The 5,511-nt window shown below is 42.0% G+C and overlaps 1 pseudogene; it reads right to left on the bottom strand.

The window, feature by feature from the left end:
* Positions 1-2,245: 2,245 nt before the first annotated feature.
* On the bottom strand, positions 2,246-2,363 carry LOC126427445 (5S ribosomal RNA; annotated as a pseudogene).
* Between the last annotated feature and the right edge of the window lie 3,148 nt (positions 2,364-5,511).

Genomic DNA, 5,511 nt, shown 5'->3' with positions numbered 1-5,511 from the left:
GTCTACCCAGCTAATCTTCAGCACCACATTTCGAAAGCTTCTATTCTCCACTTGTCCAAACTATTTATTTTCCATGTTTCACTTCCATGCAAGGCTACACTCCATACAAATACTTTCAAAAACGACTTCCTGATACTTAAATCTATAGTCGATGTTAACAAATTTCTCATCTTCAGAAGCGGTTTCCGCTGCCTAGGCAGCAGAATTCCTTAACTTCGTCTATTTCGTGTTCATCAACCTGACGTTAAGTTTCTCGCTGTCCTCACTTCTGCTACTTCTCCTTACTTTTGTCTTTCCTCGATTTACTCTCACTCCATATTCTGTACTCATCAGACTGTTCAATCCATATAACAGATAACGTACTTCTTCACTTTCACTCACGACAGCAATGTCATCAGCGAATCGTATCATTGATATCCTTTAATTTTAATACCATTCCTGAACATTTTCTTTATTTGCATCATTGCTTCTTCGATGTACAGACTGAACAGAATGTGCGAAAGATTACATCCATGTCTTACACCCTTTTTAATCCGAGCACTTCGTTTTTGGTTGTCCACTCTTATTACCTCTTGGCTGTTGTACCTATTGTATATTACCCGTCTCTCTTAGCTTTTTTTCAGAATTTCTAACGTCTTGCACCACTTTACATTGTCGAACGCTTTTTACACGATAAATCCTATGAACGTGTCTTGATTTTTCTTTAATCTTGCTTCCATTATCAACCGCAACGTCAGAATTACCTCTCTCGTGCTTTTACCTTTCCTAAAGACAAACTGATCGTCATCTTAACACATGCTCAATTTTCTTTTCCATTCATCTGTATATCGTTCTTGTCAGCAACTTTGATGCATGTGCTGTTAATCTGATTGTGCTATACTTCTCGCATTTGTCAGCTCTTGCAGTCTTCTGAATTGTGTGAATGTCATTTTTTCGAAAGTCAAATTGGTGTGTCGCCCGACTCATACAGTCTACACACTAACGTGTACAGTCGTTTTGTTGCCACTTCCCCAATGACTTTAGAAATTCTGATGGAATGTTATCGATCACTTCCGCCTTAGTTGATCTTAAGTCCGCCAAAGTTCTCTGAAATTCTGATTCTGTTTCTAATACTGGATCTGCTATCTCTTCTAAATCGACTCTTCTTTCTTCTTCTATCACATCAGACACATCTTCCTCATCATAGAGGTCTTTAGTGTACTCTTTCCACATATCCGCTTCTCCTCTACATTTAACAGTGGAATTCCGGTTGCACTCTCTAATGTTACCACCGTTGCTTCTAATTTCACCGAAGATTGTTTTGACTTAACCTATACACTGAGTCAGTCCTGGCAACAATCCTTTCTTTTCGATATCTTCACTTATTCACAGAGGATCTGTAACCTCTCAGCCCGCATCTCGTGGTCGTGCGGTAGCGTTCTCGCTTCCCACGCCCGGGTTCCCGGGTTCGATTCCCGGCGGGGTCAGGGATTTTCTCTGCCTCGTGATGGCAGGTTGTTGTGTGCTGTCCTTAGGTTAGTTAGGTTTAAGTAGTTCTAAGTTCTAGGGGACTGATGACCATCGATGTTAAGTCCCATAGTGCTCAGAGCCATTTGAACCATTTTTTTGTAACCTCTCAAACACCGGTGGTACTGCTAGGTTTATCAGTCTTCATTACTCTCTTTCGAACACCTGCTCGCTTTGGAATCAGCTGGTATTTCTGTGCTGAGCAACTGTCAGGCCACAACTAGAGGAGTAAAAAGTAACGGAAACATTTGTCCTACGGAATTTGTTTCTTCCCTTGTTCAATGCTTTACTCGTCATGGAAATGAAGAGCATTTTGAAGCCATCACGCAATCGGTGCCAATACAGATACAGAAGTTTGGACGTCTATATTAATAAGTGGCTGAAACGGTCCTATCTTTCACCAGCAGCAACAAGATTTTGATCTTCAGGATTTCATACAGCGGTTTACCCAGTTGTAAAAGGTTAAATGCTGTCATAATAATCTAGCCTTAAAACTTTAACCCTTTGAGTCCGAATAATATGAAAATATAAACTCCTCCAGAACAGGCCATGAAGGCCCAACGGTACCGACCGGCCGCCGTGTCATCCTCAACCACAGGCGTCACCGGATGCGCATATGGAGGGGCGTTTGATCAGCACACCGCTCTCCCAGCCGTGTGTCAGTTTACGACAACGGAGCCGCTACATCTCAATCAAGTAGCTCCTCAGTTTGCCGCACGAGGGCTGAGAGCACCCCGCTTGCCAACAGCGCTCGGCAGACCGGATGGTCACCCATCCAAGTGCTAGCCCAGCCCGACAGCGCTTAACTTCGGTGATCCGACGGGAACCGGTGTTACCACTGCGGCAAGGCTGTTGGCAGTTTTACTTTGTAATACAATTATAATTTTTTCAGAAAATTAATGTTTCTTATCATCACAGTAAACAACAAATACAATACGAAATTGCCAAGAGGTAAACTCTCAATTGATTTAAGCAGGTGGTTTCACTTTGGAACCAGGACACACGCTTCAACCAGCCATCATTTCACGCGATGTATTTGAAAGTAAATTTGCATTTTTCCTAGTCACACTGCTATATCTCTAAACTTCCATGACCTCTTAAATCTAAATAACACACGAATTAATTGTGTGAAATTTAATTATTATTTCATAAATACTCTTGATATCTCTCTCTTCTCTGTTGGCGTTTATGCTAGTAGGACGTTAGTTGCGCATCAGTAACTGATCTTTCTTTTGTGTAGACAAATACGAAGTGAGTGTCCTATATAGCTTTAGAACCATTGTCAGTTAAATTAATGTAAATTAGTGAGTTCTCATTTTAACAGTTCTATTAATAGATACATTGTACTTTAACTGTTTTAATGCTTTATTGTTACACCCAAGGGCCAATACGTGGTTAACGGATCGTGACGTAGAGACCCAACGGCCGAATATTGTTAGTATTCGGCCGTTTATTCATTTGCAACATGCTGCAGGGTCCCTGAGAATAATTGCCGATCACCACGAAGGGTTTTCCTAACTTGAATGAAAGCACAGAACCTTAAATGATCTTATCAGTCTCCAAGCTACGATACCGTTTCGCCACTGAATAACAGCCACCGGCTCCGCAAAATTGATGGTGGCATTAAAATCTAATCTTTCCTAAATTTTACAGCATTTTTTCTAGAATTCAATTTCGTCACTAACAAAATTGTAGCCAGCATCAAGAATGAGTGTCTGCTCCAATTTTGACAGTTTTCTTTGCAGTGATTGATTTCAATTTCTGATAAAAGTCAAATAGTAATCTCGCGTGAGCAGATGCATCAGTCACATACACGTTTTTTCTTCGATGATGACGTGCTACAGACAGGCAAAACACGATTTAACATTTCCACACACACTACAAACCCGAAATCATGACTGCGTGAAATACAAGGTGTATCGAAAAGAATCGATTTGGCATACCTATATTTCTGAAAGTAATAAACATATGTAATGAATTTTTTATGAACTGGTAACTCGAGAAGTATTTTTAAACCATTTCATAGGTTTGTAAATAATAGATTTCAGCTATCAGCCGTCCTCTTTAAATTTTATCGGCAAATCTAGATTTCAGCTAGAAACTAGCCATTCTCAATGCACTATCATTTTTGATCAATGCATGTAATGCCTGTTGGTCGAGCTTCGTCCACAGTTAGTTTCGTTTCATAGATGTTCAATACGCCCCCTTGAGATGGAATACGTCAGTGCGGTATTCAGATTGTTACCACACTGCAGCGAGCACGTCTTGAGTTACAGCTTCGCCGGCCGGAGTGGCCGTGCGGTTCTCGGCGCTGGTCTGGAACCGCGTGACCACTACGGTTGCAGGTTCGAATCCTGCCTCGGGCATGGACGTGTGTGATGTCCTTAGGTTAGTTAGATTTAAGTAGTTTTAAGTTCTAGGCGACTGATGACCTCAGAAGTTAAGTCGCATAGTGCTCAGAGCCATTTGAACCATTTAGTTACAGCTTCCATTGCTGCTGTTATGCCATGTATCAGTTCACTCATTGTTGTTGCTAATGGAGGCACATAAACAGAGTCTCTTATAAAGACGCCCAAGAAATAATCACATACGGTCAGGTCCGGTAACCTTGGAGGCCAATAATGTAATGCTGGATCATTTGGTCCATTGCGACCGATGCCTCGTTCAGTAAGACCTTGGTTTAAAAATTCCCGCATTCCCAGATACCAGTGTGGCAGTGACACATCCTGTTCGTAAATGAAGTCATTCGAATCAGTCTCCAGCTGTGGGGAAAGTTCTGAAGCATATCGACGTATGTGGTTCCTGCAACAGCGTTCCCGGCAAGGAAAAGTGGACCGTAAAACTTTTCCCGTGAAACTGCACAAAAGACATTAAATTTTGGAGAGTCCCTCTAATGTTGTACGACTTCATGTGGTCGTTCCGCACCCCGTATTCTCACATTATGACGGTTCACCTTCCCATTTAAATGGACTGTTGCCTCGTCACTAACCACTAAGCGTGGAAGAAAACTTTCGTCCTCCATCTTGCCAAGAACGAAACTGCGGAACTCCATAGGGTGTTGTTTGTCGCCCTCACAAAGAGCTAGCAGTACCTGGATTTTGTGTAGTTTCACGTGTATTTTCTGCGGACTCCTTGTTGAAGTATGGCGTACGCGATCGACGTCTGTGTCAGACGCTCGGGGACGGCCCGGCGATTCGCCTTTACGCAAACAACCTGTTTCTAGGAATTGTTCGTACCATCGTCTAATGCTCTGTGCTGTAGGAGCATCCACACCATAGTCAGTAAGAAAATCAAGCTGAACAGTTATTACTGATCCCAGTGGGCAAAACGTAGAACACCAAACAGTAGGCGGCCGGCGTGGCCGAGCGGTTCTAGGCGCTTCAGTCTGGAGCCGCGCGACCGCTACGGTCGCAGGTTCGAATCCCATCACGCGAACTACGCCGGCGCACGTCTCAGTTGATAGTGTTATTGTACCCGATTTTAAATATTTCCCGCGTGCAAAACACAATACTGCTGTGTGGCTGTTGGGCCACACTGTTTACGCCCTCATTGACCGGCAAATTCACGATGGACTCACCTTTTTGACTCATATTTGGGACCAATATTCTAAGATCAAAAATAGTAATAAACACAAAGAATATTTTGCTAATTTCTTATCATCTGCATTGCATCATGCGTATGCGAAACAACTGTAAGATAATTCGGAGCCCCTCTTATTTGTATCAATTGTGTTTCAGTCTCGCAATCGAGTTTTGATGATAGGTACACTGATCTCTTTCTTGCGTCTTACATGCAGTTCTATCAAAAATAAGTTTAGATATGTAGTTAATGTCAGCTGGTGAAATATAACCAGTCTCCATTCATTTGTCTATCTTTGTTATGTGCCGACCTGTAAACTAGTATGCAGAAGACCATTTTCGAAAAAAAAAGAAATAAGATGAAGAAAGTTACAGAAAGAGAGTAACTGAGTAATAGGATGCGGTTCCAGTTTTGATTAATAAAAAA

Source organism: Schistocerca serialis, chromosome 11 (assembly GCF_023864345.2).
Source record: "Schistocerca serialis cubense isolate TAMUIC-IGC-003099 chromosome 11, iqSchSeri2.2, whole genome shotgun sequence".
Taxonomy (NCBI): Eukaryota; Metazoa; Arthropoda; class Insecta; order Orthoptera; family Acrididae; genus Schistocerca; species Schistocerca serialis.
Note: the sequence above shows the minus strand (reverse complement) of the source record. Positions and strands in the feature narration are given on the sequence as shown.